The sequence below is a fragment of the Parasteatoda tepidariorum genome, chromosome 7 (genome assembly GCF_982258835.1).
Source record: "Parasteatoda tepidariorum strain Cologne lab strain chromosome 7, Ptep-v5.0, whole genome shotgun sequence".
Classification (NCBI taxonomy): Eukaryota; Metazoa; Arthropoda; class Arachnida; order Araneae; family Theridiidae; genus Parasteatoda; species Parasteatoda tepidariorum.
The window spans coordinates 46,784,485-46,808,361 of record NC_141761.1 but is presented as its reverse complement, the minus strand read 5'-3'; the positions used below and the strand labels follow the sequence as shown (position 1 = coordinate 46,808,361).

The following is a 23,877-nucleotide window of genomic DNA, read 5'->3' as shown; positions in this document are numbered from 1 at the left end:
ATTGGATTGAAATACATAGAGATAAACAAAAAAGTATAAAATAGAGCAGAATTTTAAGAGTGTCTACTTCAGTTTTATCAAAGGACAAGAGGAATGTAATAAAACACTATCTCGATCTTTGAGTTCCACTCAATATCAGTGAACTTAACTCAGCCTTCCAGAAGAAGAGGGCAACACCAATATCAAATGTTCGATAAATGCGTCAATCGCCAAGTGCGCGTAGCCAAGAGAAGTTATTGACTTTTATGTCAAGATAGGGGTTCTTCTAACTAATGGCTGACCCATGGGAAAGATAAAAGAGCTTGTTCGCAATTAGTGCTGCTCTAGCTCGTAAAACTGGGTCGAAGTTGAGTAATGAGACGAATTTTTGGTCTTGTTTCTGACGATGTCGTCAAAAAAAAGGAGCAGATTAATCTATTTTTCCGAAATATCTTCGAGGAAATTTATGATTTGCTGTTTCCCCTAACGAACAGGAAACTAATGCTATTTCAGATAGATAAAATAAAAATTTATTCTTTGTATAACGCAAATACAATACAGTGATTATTTTATTACAGATTTAACGTCTAATTTTGCAGTGTGTTTTGTTTCACACTACTTTTGCAAGTGTGGGGGGAGGAATTATCGACAATGCCAACCTTCATCTACCAAATGGTATCTCAAGCTTAAATCAAGCTAGCATGTCTTATATACTAGTGAATTGATGTTTAATTTTCGTAGTGGTAGTTACGCCACAATACTCCCCCACCAGAATTTTATCAGGGAAAGAATTCGATGAATGGATACCACTAGTTGCTGTACTTGTTAAAGACTAGGAGAGCTGGATTAAGGTCACCTGGTTTCTTTGAGTGCTGAATGTGAGAGGTGTATTAACTTCACGGTCGTAGTCGCTCCTGCGTTGCATTTAGCAGTCGAGTGTATGCAGGCTGACGTTGTGTATGATCGAGAGAAGACGGAGTAGCAACAGCGTGAGGAGGTGGATAATGTTGCAGTCACAAGTAGCAAGTCAACTGTTCCATCCATCGAAATGGGTGTTACTGTCAAGATAGGCGTGATCATAGCACATCCGGGTCACCAATGTGGGGGGGGGGCTGAGTTATCGACAGTGCCAACCTTCATCTATCAAAAGGTACCTCGTGATTGAATCAAGTTAGCATGTCTTATATACTAGTGAATTGATATTTAATTTTCGTAGTGGTAGTCACGCCACACAAGTAACGAAATATCTCAGGAAATTTATAATGTGTTGTTCTTCCTAACGAACAGGAAACTAATGCCATTTCAGATCGATGAAATAAATATTTATCCCTTGTAATACGCAAATACAATACAGTGATTATTATTACAGATTTAACGTGTAATTCTGCAGTGTGTTTTCTTCCACACTACTTTTGCAAGTAACGAAATATCTAAGGAAATTTATGCTGTGTTGTTCTTTCTAACGAACAGGAAACTAATGCCATTTCGGATCGATGAATTTTGTAATGCGCAAATACAATACAGTGATTATTATTACAGATTTAACGTCTAATTCTGCAGTGTGTTTTCTTCCACACTACTTTTGCTAGTAACGAAATATCTCAGGAAGTTTATAATGTGTTCTTCCTAACGAATGTCATTTCAGATCGATGAAATAAAAATTTATGCTTTGTAACGCACAAATACAATACAGTGATTATCATTACAGATTTAACGTCTAATTCTGCAGTGTGTTTTCTTCCACACTACTTTTGCAAATAACGAAATATCTCAAGAAATTTATAATGTGTTGTTCTTCCTAACGAACAGGAAACTAATACCATTTCAGATCGATGAAATAAAAATTTATCCATTCCTTTGCAATACGCAATTACTATAATAAAATACACTAATAATGCATGACAATGCACACGTAATAATTTTTTTTTTTTTTTTGCTAACTCGGCTCATGCGCGAGCTCATAAAATAAAGACCTTGAATTCTCAATAATGAAAAAAAAGGATCTCGTGAAGGAAAAATAAATTTTTTGCAACAATGGATAATCAGTATTTAAAACAAAGAAACTGAAATAAAATCACGAAAAATAAATTAAAATAGCAATGATTTTCGAACAAATTATAATTTAGAAACAAAATTTGCGTTATCTTCAGAAATAAAAATGTCTCCTGCAGTGCGTCAAATTCTTACCCCGAAATTAACTTTCAGTGGGCTAAAGATTGACCCAACAAATTGCTGAATCTTAATATTTTTTATTTCGTCTTGCTCCTTGCACTTCCTTATTTCACGTTTGTAAAACTTATAGATTAATGCAGCAAAGCAAACCGTAACGTGAAAAGAAAAAAAAAGATAAAAAATTCGAAAAAAAAGCACTTAACATTTAAATAACTATTGAACAAATTAAAATTTCGAAAAATATTCAAAATAAACATAATATTTTTAAAAACCACGTTTTTGCAGTGGAGAATAATAATTGAAAAACAAAAATTTGAAAAACGAAAAACGTGGAGCGCATGAAATACATAACGGTAATGTTATATTAGTGTGTATGTGTGCTCATGAGAATGTATGTGTGTATGTGTGCTCATGAGAATGTATGTATGTATATCTGAATGTGGATGTGGTTGTGCATGTGCATGAGTAAGAAAATGTGTATATGTACGTACATATATACTGTTATGTACATGCGCCCCACGTTTTTCGTTTTTCAAATTTTTGTTTTTTAATTATTATTCTCCACTACAAAAACGTGGTTTTTAAAAATATTATGTTTATTTTGAATTTTTATTTTGTACTCACTTCCAAAATCTCAATTTTTTCACTCACTGTACGCAAAACTTTTCAACTGACATGCGACACTAATTTGAAATAATCGAATCGACAACAAAAGACAATCGCGAAAATATTAAGTTTTCTTTATTTCTATTTTACTTTGTATGTCTTCTTTCTCTTCATTTTCATGCATTGTCATCCAATTCTGAACTATGTGCCAAATTTGAAGTCTGTAGCTAGTCTGGAAGTTAGTTTAAAATCGATTACAAAATTCCACCCGAACAGACATACACGAAGGCAAGGTGGTAATAAAAAGAAAACCTCTATGTTAAGTACACAAACAAAACCCTTTCACCATATCAAATGTCAACCCTGTAGTTTTATTCCTGAGGCCCGTATGGTAATTTTTTCCAACATGCGTAACATTTAATAACTCTCGAACTAATTATCAAAGGTTATAATTTTTTTTTATTCTATTATACTCCCTGTAAATTTTTCTACTCACCTTTGTAGTTTCAAGTTCCTAAGTTTTATAATTTTTGCGCTACAAAACAAAGAACGTTAAGTTGAACACCCAAAACAACGGCGACGATTCTTATTAATCTTATGAGAAAACTTGCCACCATGCAACATTCTAGAAGTCGTGCCCTGGGTTGCCTATCCATGGTTTAGGAGCTTTGAAATATAGTTTAAAATATAGGTAAAGGGCTTGATCGAAGCTTAACTAATTAATAATTTATGTAATGAATGGACTCCATTAAGAGGCCCCGCTTCTCCTAAATTTTAAATATGCTTTTAAATTCTCTTTATTTAATTTTCACAAACTAACTGATGGCGGACATTTACTTTATTTGGCAGTATCCTTCGCTAAATGTAAAATACAAGGGCGGTATACCCAAACAGAACTTCATAAATAAAGCATGCGGTAATTTAGATTAACTTTTAATTTTTCTGAAAAAAATTATACCAATTCAGTTTTGATGATACAGAAAGGCAGTTAAATCGTATATATTTTCCTGTTTTTAAATTTTTGATGAACATCTCTGTTTTCGTGCAATTTACGTTATAAGAATCATCCAAATCGGGTTTCGTCAGTTTAAACTGTACTGAAATATAATTTAAAAAAAAAAAAAAGCTGCCAAATGTAAAGTTTAAAATTGCTGTTTCAAAATCTCGAATCAAAGTTTGTTATTGCTTTAAAATTTTGAAGAAAATTTCACGGGAGTTCAAAATATTATCAAGCTCTATTTATCCTAATTTAAAAAACGACTATCTTATTTTCCACCTCTTATGAAAAGTATAATGCTGCCGAATTATACTGTATCATCAAAAGTTGAGTTTAAGTACAAAAAATAGAAAAAGAAAAGGAAAAAAAACTTTAAGAAAACGAAAATCAAAAATTTAACTTAAAATCCCAGAAGTAAAAATAGGAAAAGCACAATGGATAATAAAAACAATAAATAACAGATAATGAAACACAATGAATAATAGGGAGAAAAAAAGACTAAAAAGCAGATTGAAATAATATACCAATATAATCTTTCCCATTTAGTATTGCAAAATTAAAATTAAGTCATTGATAGTAATTATACGATACTAGTTATCGATAATAACTATTATCTGCATCGGTAGTCATAAAATAAAATGAAACTTAAAACCAACTGTAGCTGATAAAGTCAGAACACAAAAAACAAAAAGAACCCACAAAGCGGAAACCGATAAGGAAACTGCATTTTCCTCTTAAATGAAAAATCATGCTTTTATAGTATTTAAGTAAACAATTACAGAAAAAGGCAAATTGATTTGTTTTTGTGTGCCCCATTGTTATCCACTTTAATATGTGCAATCCTGAAAGCAACTGAAATAGTCAATTAAGTTAATTCCGACTTACTTAATCTGCAATAACAATAAAATTTGAGTACGTTGTTAAAGTGAACGGATACTAGTTTTCATGCAAAATTGGTATTTACCTTCTCTTTAATCGATTTTCCTTATTCTCAAAGCACTTACGGAATACAATGGAGCTCGCGAACATTTGTTGAGATCGATTTGAAAGTAACGGTATCGATACGATAAACCGCAAATTAATTGCCTTATGCCAATTATCGGGTAATTGCACCAATTTGTAATAAAAGCTCGGGTCATCGCCTCGCGCGTAAATGCAGGGGCGGCACCAAAAGCGGGATTGAGTGACTGTAATTCGTTGATTGAGATTCAAGTCCCCAGCCTAATAATCTGTAATTTAATACACTGTCTCCACTAATTAAAGAGCATTCCGAAACAAAATGCGGTAGGCTTTGTACTGCACCACCCCCCTTTCGTGCTCGGCTTCAGTTTTTATGAAGTTCTACTGCATAAATTGGAGGCTGGTAGTTGGGGTAGTTGTGGAATTTGTAACTAAGTGCGGTCGCTGTGGCCTTTGGTATCAGGCATATAAGCCAGTACGTTGTACGGTTTCCCGCCCCCCTCTACATCTCCAACATCGATTTTCTGGTCATGGTTGCTATGGCGACAGAAACTGAGGAATGCAGAGGGGATGCTTACTCGGTCCTTTCGAGGAATGGAAAATCCTTTTTGCCTACCTACATTCCTCTACGCTGCCTTTCTTAGATCTTCGATTACAAAAACTCTTCCGAAAGTATTCTTCCCACATGTATCAAATGTTAGAAAGAGAGTTTTAAGTCTTTTTGTACGAAACAGGATAAAAATAAAGAAACAAATGAAAATGCATTTATTTCAAGGTTAGGGAATATACAAGGTATTATTTAAAAAATAATGGATAATATTCAAAATAAAAATTCAGCATTTTTTTTATTTTTTTTTTTTTTTTTTCTTGTTGATGGTAGTACAATGTATAAAAATAAGTAAATAAATCTGGATAGAATAACTATTGATCTAATGATCGGATCTTTACGTTCTAGGATTCAATGTAAAAGCTTGACGGCAGATATGTTAACTAGTGCAGACAATATTTTAAGTAACGAAATCAGACACAAAGACTTATTTTCTCTGAATAAACATACGTTTTTCCGACGGATTTAGATTTCTAACTTTTAGTAAATATTTATTGTTCTCATTATCTTATTTGATAATATTCGAAAACATTTTGAAATGCAAGGTATGCATTTTTTTACATCATTTTAAAGAATGTAAATTCACACAATAAAATACAAACTTTGAGCGCAATCGGTCGAATAGTTATTGAGAAATTGAATTTTAAAAAAGTCGTATTTTTAAAATTTGATTTCTCGAGAACTACTTGTCCGATTTCACACAAATTTTGCATTTTGCCATGCAAAATCACATTCTTTAAAATGATGTAAAAAATTGTATACCTTATGAATCAAAATGTTTTGCTTATTATTAAATAAAGTGATAAATATTTACTAAACGTTATTTCTTTACAAGGAATGTATTATTATTTTTTTTTTGGATAAACAAATTTTGTAATTGTGCAGAAAAAAATTTCATTTCACCTGAAAGGGGAAAGGTGAAGGTTAAAAGGTTTCTTGAGATACGACAAAATACGCGAAAAGTCAAATTAACATTAAGGGATCTAAATTTTGGACTTCTAATGGGACTTAACTTAAACTAATGGTACCGTATTTCTCGAATTGTGACTACCCCTTGTAATTGGGGGGGGGGGGTAGAAATCCGAATCCGTAAAAAAAGGGTAAGTTTATTCAGAGATAGTGCTTTCAGTCTAATTTCGCAACTTAAAATATCGACTGCACAACTAAATAGAATATTTAAGGTCACCCTCTCAAACTATTAAGAACGAGTCCTAGAACGTGAAGATCCGATCAATTACATCAAAAATTATTCATGCTAGTCCGTTTTTTATTTTGCGCTCTATACATTCAATTCTGCTTCACTCAAACTTAAATATTTCCCTTCGTAGCCCAATAATGAATAAATAAGGTAATAAATAAGGAATTAATAAATAAAGATCGAAATAAATAAGGATCGAAAATGAATAATTTTTTTTTTTAACTAAGAATGTCAAAAATATATATTATGAGCAACAATTTTAGAACACCAGGGGAATAAAACGCTGATTTATTATTCCACCAATATGACTACTGGAGCATTAAAACATAATAAGTAGTAAGTGTGGCTCACATTTATAATTAAGTTCAACAAACCAACCCAAATGACTCCAAATTTCGTAATCAATAAAATAAAATAAAAACAAGATTCCATAATTACCAATTTTGAAGTAAATTTTTTTTCCGTATCATATGAAAGTACGACAAAGAATAGACAATAAAATTCAACGTCATATTAAAAACAATTTTTATTCATGTCTGTTAGTCGAGGAAAACGCCTAAAGACCATTTAGTACAAGTTGCATCATTTTCGACGAAAATGAATGGTATGTGAAAAATGGCAATCGTCATTATTATTAGTTTGGAAGAAGATTGAGAATTCAATGACTCGTGACGGAAAACTTTTGTTTGCGAACCTGGCATCACGTTTCGTTCGATTAAACAACACGACACGTGTATTGACGTTCAACAAATAACCTAACGTGATTTTGACGAGGAGAAAAATAGGTGATTTTTTTCTGAAAATAAATGAGCTTTTTTTTTATTGGCTTGGGATTTTTTTCTCTACTACTGATATACTACTGAAAACTACTGATATATATATATATATATATATATATATATATATATATATATATATATATATATATATATATATATATATATATATATATATATATATATATATATATATTATATATATATATATATATAATAAATAAATACAAGAGAACACGAAGAAAGTTAAGAAAAACAATAAGTTTCAATCTTTCTGCGAAAGCATTTTTAAATCATTCTTGAAAAATTCCCATCCATGTAAGTTGATCTGATTTCGCTGCTCGCTTTATAGTCCATTTTTATACTGTTTTTTCTTTTCTGTTTTTACATGTTATTTTTACTTTTTGTGTTCTATTTTATTTGTTGTAATTTTAATACAAAAAATTTTTGAGTGCTCCTCACACTATTGTATTAATATATTTTGATTTGGCTTTATTGATACAATATCAGAAAGCACTCTGTTTTGCGAATATAATCGTGTGGGCTGATGAAAAGATTATATCTTTTTTTTTCCGGTTTTTTAAATAGAATTTCACAATTTTTTTTTTTAAACTGTTGTTTGTTATCTTTTTTACTTATTATCCCCCCCCCCCTTTTTTTTTTCTTCATATGTCTATAATTTTTCTTTGTTTTTCTACATTTTGAACTTTTAAGTTTACGACAACCAATTTTCAACTCCGCAGCCTTCTAATTTTGAACCTATTCCAGAAGACAAGGGAGCTAATGGATCAGGTATGAAAAGAGAAAGGTTCAATTGGAAACAAGCTAAAGAGTAGTCTTGGTCCAGAGTGGTTGGTGCAAAGAGGTGCAAGAAACCATAAGTTATGTCCGAAGGGTGTAATCAAGATAAAATATTTACCAAAAAAAAAAAACTCTAAAACAAATTATTAAAATAGCTTGCTTACAAATTATTAAAATAGAAAAAGGAAGGATTAAGAAATGGGAGGACTAGTTCCTATTGAACAGATTTTAATATTTTCCATGAATGTAAACAATCCTTTAAAAAAAAATGATTGATCAGAGAAAAAAAAAGAAAAAAAATAATAAATGTCGAATCCATTTTATTGAAGTTAAAAATCGTGCTGATAAATTCATTTTAATTCCTTTTAATGCAAATATTATACATCAAAGAAATGACACAACACATTTATCAACTAAATGGGTGTTTACTTGACAATAAATAATTGTGTTAAACACGTGTTATTTTATTTGAGGTTTTCATGTCACAAGAGCGAAGTGTTTATTCCGTTTAATGAAGCTTGAAGAGTTTTCTTTTTTCACAAAAAATACTAAAACTTTTCTGTGTACTTAAATTTTATAAGTAAGTAAAAAATAAAATAAAATTTCATTTAAAATTTCTTTTTTGCTTGTATGAATGTTTCGTCTCCTGCGTATGAATGTCTTTTCTTCTGCATTATGATGTTTAAAATGACAGGCTATTCATTGATCAAAGGTTCTATTGTCAGAACACTTTAAATAACACTTAACTAATAACGCGTAACCTAATGACGTTTTTTAACGAATAATTTGCTATTTTTTTATATCTTGTGAATTCGTAACAGTTATTCAGAACTGTTACATTTATCCTTTCCGTAGCCAACACCATCCATGATAGTTATAAAAGGGTCTCAAAATATTAAAAAAATCACAGTTTTGTAAAAATGAAAAGCGTTTTCGTATAATTTTTAATATTTGAAAATTATTCATTGATTTTTAGTAATTTTTATCTAAGTAGTAAAATTTTTTAAATGTCTAAATTCTTTTTAAACATTCAAGCTACTTTTCTACTTTAAAGTATGGGTGATTCCTATCCAGCAAAATAGTATATAGTACAGTAATAGTATATGTTAAAAAGCCTCTACCCTCTCCAATTTGTATTTTATGTTAAATTTTTAATTTGTATTTTCTCGGTATTTTTTTTTTTTTTCGATTAACAAATTTCTGATTACATAGCATTATATGCTAGATAGAATAACGCTTTAAAAAATATAGAAAATAAAGAGTTCGCTTTGTTAGATTAGGAGAAATAGCGCTTGATATTTTTTAGAAATTCTAAGAATTTTTTTTTCTCATAATTTTAATAAAATTTTCTCAAAAATAATAAAATTATGCGATTCGTGGTTTTCAATAAATAATTAAAAAACACGCGATTCTCAGTTTTTAGATATTTTAAAATCTAATTTTATAACAGTTTAAACTGATGAAAACCAATTTGTAACACGTTAAAAAAAAATTTAAAAGTTAATTTGCATGAAAACAAAGATACTTATCAAAAATCTAAAAACAGGCAACTGTTATACTATTTAACTACTCATCCAAAACTGTTCCTTTCAGAATTGTATTGGCATAATTTTGTCACAAAAAAATTAATAGAAAATCTAAAATACCGCATGCATTATATCTCAAATTGTGTTAGAGTAACGGCCTTGTATATTGCATGTATTGGACGACACTAACAAATGGAGTAAATATTCATCGTCAGCTTATGTGTGAAAACTAAATAAAAATGATTAAAGGTATATTTAGAAATTTCCCACCCCTTCTACAGTTGAGTTTGGCCGAGAGAGGAAGACCTCTTGCAACTTTACTTCCAGTCTAGGTAAGTTTTTTTCCTCCTATTAATCATCATCATTAAAGTTCGTTTTGCGAAGATCATGTTTGAAAAAATATGAAGAGGTCGAAGAGGAAAACAATGTTAACTGATTATTTAAAGGAATATGACGTCAATCCTGTAGTGACGTCAATAATGACCGCCATTAACTAACTCAATGGTTTATTTTAGTTCGTTAGGTTTGACACAGATCCTTAGCTATTTAACATAATGACCGAGGATGCGTCAAATAAAGATATCGTTAAAAGAATTAATAAAGCGCAATTCATGTTTAAGACACTCAATAAAATATGGAGATCAGACAACAGCCGCTGCAAATTTTCAACTCAACAGTAAGAGGAGTCCTTCTTTATTTGACAGCAGCACCTGGCAAAATAACGAGAAAATGAACCTGACACGTATCAAACAAAATGTTTTAGAAAAATCTTAAAAATTTGCTAGCAAAATTAAATATCTAACTCCCTAATTATATAAACGAACTAACAGTTAAACACACCACAGCAATAGTTGAAAAACACAGGTGAAAGTGGGTTGGACACATTCTCAGAGTGACGTCATTAAACCCAACACAAATAGAGCTGAAAGGGCCCGGATGGTAAGAGGAAGAGAGGGCGGCTAAAACTAACCTGGAGCCAAATGATCCTAAAAGAAAGAAATGCTTTCGGATTCCCGAGGTGGAGGAGTGCCAAGGGGCCGTTCAAAAAGTACGTACATCCCGAAGGGGGGGGGAGGGGATTTGCTATTATGTACGGTTTTGTACGATGGGGAGGGGGGAGGTATTATACAAAGTACGTACTTTATAAACATACACCAAATTTAAATTTGACTTAATCCTACACCCTCCTTAAGTAAATATTTAATTTTATTTAAAACATAATTATTTTAATTTTTATGAAAAAGGGGGGTAGACTAATAAAATGTACGTACTCTAAGGGGGGGGGGAGTAAGACCTTATGTACAGTAATGTACGAAGGGGGGGAGGGGTTTAAAATTTCTCCATTTTTGTGTACGTACTTTTTGAACGGCCCCCAAGGAAAAAGCACTGAACTGGTTTGCCTTGTTTGTGGCCTCATGTGCCTTTCGCGCATTAGCAGAATTAAGTGACGTAAGTCATCGCAATTTCACACTTTAGTCAAAAAATACTTATTTACATTGAAAACCATGCTTTGAATAGCAAAAAAGAAATTTATTTAGTGAAAATTTAAAGCATTTTCTTTTAAACTTTATTTTTGTTAAGTAATATAATGTTTGTATGCTACGTTGTGTACGACTGTATATGATAAATTAGGTGAGGAAAAAATTATTATCCTGTTCTTTTCCAAAAAAAATTTTAAGATCATTAATGTAATAAAAATAAATGCTTCAAAAGTAAGTAAAAAATGCTTTAGAAAATAAATAAAGTTAAAAACTTTCTCTTACCCCTAGTCTGAATTCTCAATTTTCTTATTTTCCTTAATCATCTTTTTAGTATAATTATTTAATAACAAATTTTTATGGTTATATATATGGCTACAGAACAAAACAGTTTAAAAAAAAGGTGAGAAATAAAGGAAGATTGAAAAAAATGAAACAATAATAGAGGTCGTTATAAAAAATGTGAACTGTATTATATTAACTTTCAGATAATATTTAATTGACGAATAGTGTAAATAATAAATAAATTGTATTTTATTTATTTCATAGATTTAAGGGTGCTTTTCGAAAGCTGCTTCGTCCTATAAAATGATGCTTTTATGCGAATAATATGCTATTTTCATAACTGCTGTGAGTTTGTTACAGTTACTCATGACTGTTAGGACAAGTTTAGCCTATCTTAAAGCCAACGCTGTGCATTTTTATTCTGAAAATAGCGCAAAAAAATCAATATGGAAAAAAAACCACAGTTTTGTGAAAATGAAAATCATCTGTGGTCTAATTTTTTAATATTTAAAAACTTACTCCGCAGCTGGGTTTATAAAAATTTATAAAAACTGAGAATAAGGAATGACTTTAATAATTTTCATCCAGGTGGGAAAATGTCGCCAAATTGGCAGTTTTTAAAATATTTAAGTTATTTGTCCTTTCTAAAGCCCAGATAATTTTTCAACGAAGGGCCTTACTTTAAGACCTTGATCTTAATAATAAAAAAAGTCAAATTTCCAAAAAATTCTTTGTTTTGCAAATTCTTATGAGCCCAGATCATGCAATGAGGGAGTACCTATTTAAATATTAAAAAGAGTTATCTTACGCGCTTTACGTTTTTAAGAAACGGTGGCTTTTCTTCAATTTGCATTATTATGGAATAACTCTCTCTTTTTCCAGAGGTCGCTAGCTGTGTCGAAATTTTAAATTAGGCATTCAATTTGAAATCATAATCATCCTTTTATTAATAAAAGTAATTTTATTCTTCTATTTATTTACTTTACTTTTTACTTTACTTTACTTTACCTTACTTTACTTTACTTTACTTTACTTTACTTTACTTTACTTTTTATTTCACTTTACTTTTTATTTTACTTTACTTTTTTTTTACTTTACTTTTTTTTACTTTACTTTTTTTTGACTTTACTTTTTATTTTACTTTACTTTACTTTATTTTTTATTTTACTTTACTTTACTTTATTTTTTATTTTACTTTACTTTATTTTTATTTTACTTTACTTTTTATTTTACTTTACTTTACTTTTTATTTTACTTTACTTTACTTTTTATTTTACTTTACTTTACTTCTTATTTTACTTTACTTTACTTTACTTTTTATTTTACTTTACTTTACTTCTTATTTTACTTTACTTTACTTTAATTTTTATTTTACTTAACTTGTTATTTTACTTTACTTAAATTTGCTTTTTTTTTACTTCACTTAAATTTGCTTTTTATTTTACTTTACTTTACTTCAAGCATTATAACCAACTAAAAGAATTATTGTTCTCTACTTTTTTATTTCAATTAAGAAAATGCGAACAAGCAAAATTAAAAAGTTTTGTTACCAAGCTAAAATTCTGTTAATACATTTCTTTTCCTAAATTACATTAATTAACAGACATGTGGCCATAAGAGCTTATTGATAATGTCCATTGGTTCAAAAGGTATAGAACCGCTACACTAAATCATAACACTGTATTAACATGTATACAATTTGACAGATTTTTCAAATATTTAGAACAAAATTCTTTATTTTTTTCTTTCTGCTTGACCTTATTTCCCAATAAATCCCTTTATAAAAATGATATAATTTTTTTTTTTTCGTTTCTCCATTTCACAACATTCATATTATAATGCTCCTTTATTAAAATTGAATAGTTATTTATAAAGTTATTGATACACATTTCAGCTAGTTATGTTAATGTATTATTATTTTGAAAAACTGGGATTTCGAAGGGAGGTGAATCCAATATTTCCGTAATGAAAGTTTGTGTTTGTATTGCCTGGAAACAGACACGCTTTTCTACTCATTTTTAAATGACGACATGAATTATTCCGAATGGCTGAAACTCACGCAAAAAAAGCATTCCAAATACACTTGTGCCATCATCAATTGTTACAATGTTGATGACTGAAAATAATGAAACTGCTGTTGTTTTTGCTCAAGGATGACAATTTTTTAAACTATTTATTGGTAATTCGATTGGCAATTATAATTTCACCGTACGGAAAAGATTAAAAAATTCAAGCCAGTATTTAAGAAGAGGCCCTTCCTTTCCCGACTGAATTCAACTATCGATGGGGTGGAGATGGGAAGGGAAAATTCTAAATATGATTTTAATCCTCTTTATTTAATTTTCCCAAATAAACTGATGATGGTGGATATCAACTTTATTTGGTAGTGCATTTCAAAACATGTAAATAAAAGGCTGTCGTCAAAGGCTTTCTGTCGAAATGTACAAATTTAAAAACGTTATATCTAACAGATGGGGCCGGGATAGCCTGGTTGGTAGGGCGTTGGGCCCATGTCCAAGAGTTCGTGGGCTCGATCCCAGGACGGTCGAAGACTCACCGTGTAGTAAATGGTGACTGATGCACGTTAAATCTGTCGAGTCGCAAAGTCCTCCATGTTCCCTTAACAAATCAATACCTCTGGGGGTAAGGAGTTTCCTTGTAATCTGGATTGGTTCAAAATTACAAGGCTACGGAGTTGAACATTAGATGTCGTAAACCCAAAATTGGGTCAGCTGTTCAACGACGGATATAAAATAAAATATATAACAGAGGATCACATAAATGTGGCGACAAGATTCTAGGAGAGTTAAGGTATATCATCAAGATTTAAAAATTAAAAAAAACATGCCCAGAAACGCCGGCATACACCACTAGGAACGCTTTTCCATTATGAACTGTTTCTTCGTGTGTTTTTTAACAGGTCATGAAAGGGAAGCGGCTGTAACCGCGTATGATAACGTTTCCGAGCATGGTTTTTTATGCAATTTCAATCCTGATGATGTGCCCTAACTTTCCTAGAAGTTAGTCGCAACATTTACGACCTTATGTTATGTGTAACGTTTTTAAACTTGCACATTTTGACGAAAAATAGACTTAAAAAGGCGGTTTAAAAAATAAAAATTGTAGCTTTAGTAGCCAAATTAATTTCAGATTTCATATCCCCACACCCGAATTTGGCAATATTGGGTTCGAATTTGGTATTTGCATAAATTCAACAAAAAATTTGTTTCCCAGTGTCATTATAAATTTTTCAATGTTGCCTGTGTTTTATTTCATATCACTAACTCAATTATAATTACTTCTTATTTTAATTTCACTCAATAATTTCATTTCCTAAAATTATTCTTAAATGTAATTTTTCACTCATAATTTTTTTAATTATAAATTTATTGTTATAATAATAATTCTAATTATAAATTTATTGTTATAATAATAATTCTCATTATAAATTTATTATAATAATAATAATTCTAATTATGAATTTATTATTATAATAATTCTCATTATAAATTTATTATTATGATAATTCTCATTATAAATGTATTATTATAATAATAGTTCAAATTATAAATTTATTATTATAATAATTCTAATTATAAATTTATAAATACAAACTTCATAATTATAATTTTTTTTTGAATGTTGCTTGCGTTTTATTTCATATCACTTACTGAATTATAATTACTTCTTATTTTAATTTAACTCAATAATTTTATTTCCTAAAATTATTCGTAAATGTAATTTTTTAATTATAATTTTTTTAATTATAAATTTATTATTATAATAATAATTCACATTATAAATGTATTATTATAATAATAATTAGCATTATAAATTTATTATTATAATAATTCTAATTATAAATTTATTATTATAATAATTCTAATTGTAAATTTATAAATATAAATTTCATAACTATAATTTTTTTTTGAATGTTGCCTGCGTTTTATTTCATATCACTTACTTAATAATAATTACTTATTTTTTTAATCTAACTTGATAATTTTATTTGGGCAAAATTATTCGTAAATATAATTTTAAAAAAATAGCACCTTGAAAAAATATTTTACATTAGAATGTATTACTCTCTCTCTCTCGCTCATCTATTTTATCCAAAGAAAAAAAAGGAAATAAGATATAGGAAAAAATGAAAGGAAAAAATGAAAGGAAAAGAAAATATGCAAATAAACTTGCCTCTTTTCGATAAGGCGAACAGGATTATTTCTCTAGCTAGGCGACAGAACTTAAGTTGAAAAATAAATTAAACAAAATATATATACATAAAAGAAGGAGTGAACTTAGAAATGAAATCAGCTTGACGCGAGGCGTATCATTACGCTGTTGCTGGAATAAAAATTCAGTATAAATAGCTGAACCTTCTATTTTTTTTTTTTTTTTTTTTAGGAATAATAAAAATATTTTTCTTGCTTATGGTAAAGTCGGTGAATTTAAATTTTCATCTCAAGTTTTCTTCTCCCAGGCCCAAGAAAAAAAATTCTTTGCCGTTGTTATTGTGTGACAAATATAATACCCAACTAGGAGGTTGGAAAAACATAAATATGCAATACAAACTTCTGAAGTTGCAGAGATTTTTTAGGAAAAATATTAAAAATACTCTACAAAATAAGAAATATATTTCAATGCTTGAAACATAGTAGTTATTTTTCACAATTGGGTATTTAATTTTTCTAAGGCAATAATACTTTTTTTAAAGAACCTTTCATTTAATTTTATAAAGCATATGCTTAATTATTTCTATTTTGAAACTATTTTTATAGACGTCGTTATTATTTTCTTAAGATTTCAATATTTATCTTTAACTATTAATTTAATTTACGACTTAACTATTTACAGTTTTTAACTATATTTACATTTTATATTTCAATTCGTTAAGCATATAAGTTTTTAAATTTTTTTTTCTAATGAAACTACTAATATTCTCTCAAAAATCGCTTACGTTGTAACATCCTTGCAATATACTTTAAAGTATTTCATTAAAGATTTCAATATTTATCTTTAACTATTAATTTAACTTACGACTTAAGTATTTACAGTTTTTAACTATATTTACATTTTATATTTCAATTCGTTAAGCACATAAATTTTTAAATTTTTTTTAAAGTGAAACTACTGATATTCTCTTACTTTAAAATATTATTCATATTTTTAGACATTTTACTTGTGTTACGAATAAAGACAACTACAAAAAATGATAATAAATATATTATTATCATCTATGGATTATAGTTAGTAATATATTTATTAATAATATATATATTATATTATAATAAAATGATATAATTACTTTATAACTGAAAATTCTCTAAGTTAACAACAGTATTTAAATGTGTATATACATTGTTTTAAATTCTTTACATTTAATCTTTTAATTTTAATCAACGATTTATTAAATTAACTTTATTTTTTAATTCATTAAATTAACTTAATTTATTTTTTATTTCATAAATGAATTGAAAGGTAATGCGGAACGGAGGAGAAAAAGCAAATGACAAAAAATATTCAGTTTTAGTTTTGTTTTAAAATAACATAAATTAATTTTGTTTTAAAATAAAATAATTCATTTCAGAGAGTACGCTAAATTTAACATCCAGATTGCAATAACAAAACTAAAAAGTAAAAGAAAAAAGTTATAAGGGAATAAGAAAAATCAAAATGAACTTTATTTCTTTATTCTTTATAGACAAAGAAGAAAATTTAATTGAAAGAAGAAGAAAAACAATTTACAATTCCAAGAATAAAATTCATTTAAAAAAGTATCAATATCTAAAATAAAAATATATATCTTGTTTAAAAATGATTTCATCCAGTTTTTTGTTTATATTATGAAAATACAATGAAGATGTAAAGAAAAATAGAAAAAAACTCGCTCCAATTAAAGTACAAAATTTTCTCTCCCTTTTTGTGAAAATGCATCAAAAGAATTCTTTGCAATTATCTGGCGAAGTTTAATAAATTCCTTAGGGAAACACAGTTTCGAAAGAAAAATAATTATGTATTGAGAGAAAATACTTATTTCCAGTTTTTTTCTCCTTATTTTTTTTTTTTTCTTCTAAAAGATTTTATTCTCAATTTGCCATGTTTAAATAAAGCTTGTTTCATTTCTTAAAATTAATTCATCTGCAATATGCTTAAACATATTAAATGTAAGTGACTAAATTAAATTAAGTTAAGAATCATTTCTCCAAAAAAATCTCACCTTTTTTTAAGTACCATATAGTCATTTATTTTTTTAAAACTATATCAAGGTCTTAACTGATAGAAAAAGTATAATTTTAAAAATCCTATGGTTATTTAAAAACTAAGAAACAATGCTTAAAACATTTTTTCTCCAACTGTGCAAGAAATTCTCATATAGAAAACATTTTTGAGAGTTAACGTTTCCTTGAAGGATTGGCATATTAATACAAAACTAAGGTCACCTATAAATATTTTTTTTTTAGAAATACAAACACCAGTTTACTCACATCATTTTAAAAATTGAACGTTTGTCTATTTTCCATCATAATAGCCAAATCGGTCTAGGCATTTTTATAGATGCTGTGACAGTTTTTGTATGCCCATGTCATACTAGCTTCCCGCCATGTCCCAGCGTCAACTTTTACTTGTCAAAGATCTGAATCACTTTCCTGTCTTATGTTCTTTCAATTTAGGGAATAGGTGATGATTACTTGATCTGTTTACCTGACACAAAGCGAAAGTAACCAAAGAAGTTTAATTAATTGAGAGAAGCATAATAAATGAGATGTTACGCTGATTAGTTTCAGGAATGTAAATACGTTAATGATTTAATCATGTAACAGGAGAGTGGAGATGAAAAATGAGGTGAAAAAATATAGATTCGAGGTGGACGATGAAAATCTGACGATGTGGTAGAAAATGAAGATCTAAGGACATTGTGAAAAATGAGGACGGACGCTTTGTCAAGTGCGTGGTGACGAGCTCTAAGGATATGGATATACAAAAACTGTCCCAGCACAACATTTACAAAATTGCATCGATCGATTTTTCGGTTTTATAAAAAAATTGACAAATAATTAACCTTTTAAAAATTTACAAATATTTTAGAAAAATCAACGATATTTGTATTTCTGAAAAGAAAGACTTACGTATTACTTTCGGAATTTCTCTTGTGAACTTGTAAGTAGCATCATAATTTGATTGAATCGGGCATTGGAATGAATCAAGATTTTGTTCCCCAAAATTAAGGTTCTTAATTATACACTATAAAGTTCTTTACTGTTCCCAAAGTATTTTATAACAGCCGTTGAACAGCCGACCCGACTTTTGAGGTTTCCAGCTACTAATGTTCAATTCCGTAGCCTTGTAGTTTTGAACCCAATCCAAAAAATAAAGGAACTCATGGATCAAGTATTGGGAGATATTTACTATGGAACTAACCCGCATTTGCCTTACATGGCGACGAAATCCTCCCACTGTTAGCCTGACCGCAAGGAGACTCTAACCCATGATCCATCTACCACTGAGGATATTTTAAGTCCGCACTGTGGTCGATGCGAGTAGGGTGCGGAATTCGTGTGAACCAGCCATCACTGGGATTCGAACCCGGTTCATCTCATTGGAAGGCTCTATCCCATGAGCCACCACGACTCTTCCAAAGTATTCGCACTTGTAAATAAATAACTTTTAAAAAAAGTTAATAACAATACCATTTCATTGAGCCGCGATGGCTGAGGCGATAGAGCGTTAGCCTTCCACTGAGGCGACCGGATTCGAATCCCAGTCGATACGGAATCCGCATCCGGCTTGCACTGACCACAGGGCTGACGTGAAACATCCTCAGTGGTAGACGGATCATGGGTTAGAGTCCCCTTGCTGTCAGGCTAACCGTGGGAGGTTCTCGTGGTCTTCCTCTCCATGTAAAGCAAATGCGGGTTAGTTCCATCAAAAAGTCCTAAATTTCTCCCAATACTCGATCCAGGAGTTCCCTTGTCTTGAGGATTGGATTCAATATTACAAGGCTACGGAGTTGAACGTTAGTAGTCGTAAACCCAAAAATTGGGTCTGCTGTTCAACGACGGTTATTAAATAAAATAAAGTACCTTTTCATTAAATTAAAGCATTCCCACTACAGTACACTGCTTGTCATGCTACGCCCAGTTGTGGTCCAAAGAAATCATGGAGGTTAAGACTCCACGATTTCATAAAAAACGGCAATGTGATTCCCACGGCATATCGAACGTCTTTACTTTATGTACCCATCTATCTAAAACTGTGTGGGCTTCAAGCAGCCAATACCTTAACCACACTACTATGACAGCTCTCTTTTTCCCTTACTAAACAAGATTTTTAATTCAAAAAACTGTGCTGGCTAAGTTTGCTGCTAGAAGAATCAATTCGATGCATGACTTATTCCAAAATAGCCGTTTTAAGAGACAAGCTGTTAACCTCCCCTGACAACTAAAATTTCTTTTTTTAGATAGGCATGAGCTGTACGTCTAAATTTTTACCCTGGAATTTTTTCCTTGACGTTTAATTTTACAACAAACATTATTTCTAGTTTGAGTATGGAATATCAAAAGAACCAAGAACCACTGATTTAGCGCAGTATAACCGCTTCTAGCTTTTGTACCATTAAACTTTATATTCCAAACCAAAATTTTGATTTTTTTTTTCATTACAATTGAAATATCGACAAGGCACAATAACTCACATTAATCTTGAATTAGCATGGGCGAGAAAAATTTGAATAAACTAACATGTTGTTGTTTTTGTTTCTAATGCCACTTGCCACACGGGTAAGCCTTGCAAATTTACCGTGCAAATGGAAGGCACAATGGAGAAACCGAGCAAATTTAAGGCAGAAAGCGCGTTTCTTGCTTTTCAGTGGCGCGATCTATGGCCAAGAATTCGACTTTTGCCACACCATACGTCACACCCGTTTATAGGGTGTACCCATTCATACATCCATTCATTCATCCACAGATTGTAACTTTGACCTGAATCAGAGAACGATCGATCTCCAATCCAGTACCCCCAGAGGTCTTCATTTGTTATGGGAACATGGAAGACTTTTGCGTCTCGACAGATTTAACATGCATCAGTCACTTTTACTACACGGGGGAGTCTTCGGTCGGTGGGGTTCGTACCCACGAAAAAATTTAAGCAGCCGAAATGCATTAAATTAACTAATGATTAACATAGTTATGCATAATAATCAAAGAATTACTTTCGAAACAAAATCATTTCTTACTTTTCGAATTTTAATTAATTTATTTGTTTTTACTTATTTATTTTTTATATGTATAGCAAGTAGTGAATTGCAATACTGTATTTTACTTCGCGCTAGACATTTTTAAAAATAAATTAATAATAACAGTATCAATAAAGGAATATTAACAAGGGTCTTCATCCTCCTCCCCCCCCCCAAAAAAAAACAGACCAAAAGAAGCTTTATAAAAGGCATTATTAAAATCTTGAGCTAACTATGAATCCACAAGCAAGTGAACGCGTGCTTCGAATGAATTTACAGCTGAAAATTAAATTTTATTCATTATAAAGTTTACAAGAAAAGTCTTTAAGAAAGAAAAACAAAACACCTTCGCCATATTGAATTTTCTTGTTTGAATTAATGAGACGTCAAATTGAATTACCTCATTTCACTTTTAATGATCCCAACTAGCTTTTAAATTAATTTACACTTCGGAGTTGTGTTTGTCATTGGTCCTCTCCAGGGGTCTTCTCAGTATTCTTTTTACGAACGAGAGAATTAATGAAGGAAGCAAGGAAAATGTTGTTAGGAAACAACCCATTTCGTTTTTTTAGTTTAAATTGAATTGAGGTTCTGGGAACGAAGAAGAATAGCTAGGATTATAATTTTATTCTGATTTTTTTTTTATTTCCATTAAGAAGAAAGAACACTTGGATCAGTTGCACAAAATGGAATAAATTATACCTGGTACACGAAATGACGCTAATGAGACTTTGCTAAACAAATTAGACAAAAAAAAAATATTTTTTAAGTCGGGTTCGAATTTTTTTTCTTTCTTTCCTCCGTTCTATTTTGTCTTTACTCTGTTTCGACTATTAATTCACAAGAGAGGTTGTCTCACTACTGATTTTGTGTAATGTACTAAAATCTCTTTTATAAGCAATTACTTTAATGAAATTAATTATTCAGAAATTTCTGCTAAGTTCTGTTCTACAAAGAAACATGAAATAAAGCTCTTTAGAGAATAATATGCTATTTTCGTAACTGCTGCGAGTTCGTTGCAGTTATTCACAACTGTTAGATTTTGCCTATTTTTGTAACTGTTGCGAGTTCGTTGCAGTTATTCACAACTGTTAGGTTTTGCCTATTTTTGTAACTGTTGCGAGTTCGTTGCAGTTATTCACAACTGTTAGGTTTTACCTATTTTTGTAACTGTTGCGAGTTCGTTGCAGTTATTCACAACTGCTAGGTTTTGCCTATTTTTGTAACTGTAGCGAGTTCGTTGCAGTTATTCACAACTGCTAGGTTTTGCCTATTTTTGTAACTGTTGCGAGCTCGTTTGCTGTTATTCACAGCTGTTAGGTTTCGCCTATTTTCACCCAGCGCCCTCTATGATAATAGTGCAAATGGCGAAAAACGTCAATACGGAGAAAAGCTACAATTTTGTGAAAATGAAAAGCGTTTGAGATCTAATTTTTTAATTATATTCGAAAAACTGGATTGTTTGAAATGATAAAAATAAGCTAAATTGAATTCTTTAATTTTACAGCGAAGCAAACTTGCTCCGCTTCGTAAAAAATATATATTCCAATGGGTAAGGAAATTTAAGTTACTTTTAGTTTAGTATTTTTCGTTTTAAGTAATTTTCCCACCATCATATCGAAAATTCAAAGTACCATATGAAATGCTATTTTATAACAGTAATCTCGCTGTTACATTTTTAAAGCGTAGGATTAATTATCCTTATTCTACAAATTTTACTATTTAATTCGCTACCAATTTATTAAAACTTATAACTTCTCAAATAATTATATTTTTTTGAAACCGAGAAAAAAAAGTAGTTGTCAGAGATAGTTTGTCAGAAATAGAGTCCTAAAAAAATATAAATAAAACATCCTTTCCAGAGTTTTTTTTTTTTTTTTCATTTTTTATTTTAGTTATTTTTCGAGGGAAAAAAATTCTTTTTAAGATAGGTAGTAGACATGTGACAAAAATACTTGGCAGTATTATTAAGGATTGTAGTTATAAGGATTAATATAGTCTCGCGTCACTATAGCAACTGTAACTATATGACTGGTTCGTGGTGTAACTAGTGAACTGTAAATATAAAAAAGAAAAAGAAAACAAGAAAGAAAAGAAGAAAGCGAATCAATCAATCAGTGAATTAGAGAAACTGCGAATTTGCATGTGGTCTAATGGATACATTAGTGAGAGGGAGAATTGATAAATTAATAAATTAAAACTATTTTCATCACATTTAGCTGACTGAAGACATTGGTTAAGAAATTTCGCTTTTAATTTTGTATTGCTCCTTAGTTTTTAGCTTAGAACACTTTTTTTTTTCTCCTTTCATTTTGCTAGGCTTGAAGATTATAAGAAATATTTTTAAATTTCACAAGAAATATGTTTGAATTTTAAAAATTAAGAAGGAAAGCAAAAAAAACCCAAATATTAAAAAATAAAATGTAGATTATTTTTACTTAAAATCTAAAAGGTTGAACCTGTAAGTAATTTTAAATAAATTTGATGCAAAAAAATAAATAAAGAATAATGAAAAAAAAAAACTTATGGTTAAAAGTCATGTTAGGAAAAAATTAAATCTACGCTTATATACATATTTTCTTTTAAACAAAAAATAATGTTTTCGCTTTATTCATTCCATGTCTGGCTACTAAATTCTAATTGAATTTTTCCTCACACATAAAATCCAACAGAGGAAAAAGAATTAAAATATTATTCCTTAAGGGAGTTATTCTGTTTATTCTGCGAAATAATAAATGTGAGCTACGTTGATTCGCTTGAGAAATGTAAATACGTTAATAACTTTAAAATAAGCAAAACACCATTCCAAAATAAACAATTATTTCACATAAAGAATTTATCATGTCATGTCATACATAATTAAATTATTTTAATAAAATTGAGTTAGAAATTAAATAAAAAATCACTTAATCGAGGATAATCTTCTTAATGGAAATTAAACAACCAATCAAAAATCTCATTTGAATACGTCACATTCAAAACCCTGTTTAATTAGTAACTCATTAAAAGAGAAGTTTCCGGAATCCCTTTAGAAATCCCATTTCAACTTCCCTTTTAGTCCAGAGAGGAGTCCTTTTCGATGAAGTGATGGCCATGGCCAACTTTTGGTTGTCGAATCTATGGACTGGCCGCCCTGTAATTAGTTACAGCCGATCACCAAGGGGAAATGAAAATGGAGGAAGGGATTAGATCTGCTTTGTGATCTCTTGATCTTGAAGATGTCGAGGCACGGGAAGATGTCATTTTCTTAATCACCAGAT

The 23,877-nt window shown here is 29.8% G+C and overlaps 1 protein-coding gene across 2 annotated transcripts in view; it reads right to left on the bottom strand.

Annotated features, from left to right (window-relative positions):
* LOC147807118 (uncharacterized) overlaps positions 1-23,877 on the bottom strand; it is a 79,377-nt gene that overhangs the window by 16,028 nt on the left and 39,472 nt on the right. Inside the window, exon 1 of one of the 2 annotated variants that reach the window (XR_015435502.1) lies at positions 6,958-7,075. The exons of the other annotated variant lie outside the window; for it this stretch is intronic. The gene's annotated coding sequence lies outside the window, so the exon portion shown is untranslated. Of the gene's footprint in view, positions 1-6,957; positions 7,076-23,877 lie in introns of those variants that run through there. 2 annotated transcript variants of the gene reach the window in all.